Source organism: Seriola dumerili, unplaced genomic scaffold (genome assembly GCF_002260705.1).
Source record: "Seriola dumerili isolate Sdu_G_001 unplaced genomic scaffold, Sdu_1.0 BDQW01006692.1, whole genome shotgun sequence".
Taxonomy (NCBI): domain Eukaryota; kingdom Metazoa; phylum Chordata; class Actinopteri; order Carangiformes; family Carangidae; genus Seriola; species Seriola dumerili.
In genome coordinates, this window is record NW_019180947.1 from 1 (window position 1) to 647 (window position 647).

Sequence of the window (647 nt, forward strand, 5' to 3'; positions counted from 1 at the left end):
TTTCTTTTCTTTTCTTTTCTTTTCTTTTCTAGATTTCTGTGTAGCCCAGTTTGAACACACACACAAAATGTATACACACACTCCATGACTGATCCTCTGTTTTCCACTGCAGCTGGGAGGCGTAAAGGTCGAGTCTCGAATGGGGTGCAACTTGGGGAAACCAGGAAATGGTGGTAAAGTTGATATCTGGTTTTCCTGGACGATTCAGCTTTACTGCAGGATCACACAAATATAGTTTGTTTAAGTTCCCAATGAATATCTCACAAGTTATGTCACAAAAGGTCAATATATCATTCAGTATACTCACTGTGGCAAACTGGCTTGTAGGAAATTGTCAAAATTTTCTCCGCATCCTTACAGCTCAGATCAATGGACAATACATGGAACTCCTGAAACTGAGAAAATATGAAGAAAACAATATTGCTCTTAGAAAACATTCATAAAACAATACAAAATAAAATAAGATATATAGCCAATGATAATGCTTGATTTAAGACTAGAGATAGAGAGAGTTACATAGACTTCTCAGACTCACAATGCTATCTTTGTGGAAGTACAGGGAGCACTTCTTTAGCGCTGGTCTGGAGATGTCAACAGGCTCTAGGTTACAGAAAGAGTAATATTCACGTTTCCTGAAAAAAAAAAAA

The 647-nt window shown here is 37.1% G+C and overlaps 1 long non-coding RNA gene across 1 annotated transcript; it reads right to left on the reverse strand.

Annotated features, from left to right (window-relative positions):
- Positions 1-50: 50 nt before the first annotated feature.
- On the reverse strand, positions 51-626 carry LOC111239941. The gene is made up of 3 exons (XR_002665894.1): positions 536-626; positions 308-395; positions 51-213 (listed from the first exon to the last, which is right to left on the reverse strand). It is a non-coding gene; the product is annotated as an uncharacterized LOC111239941 (long non-coding RNA).
- Between the last annotated feature and the right edge of the window lie 21 nt (positions 627-647).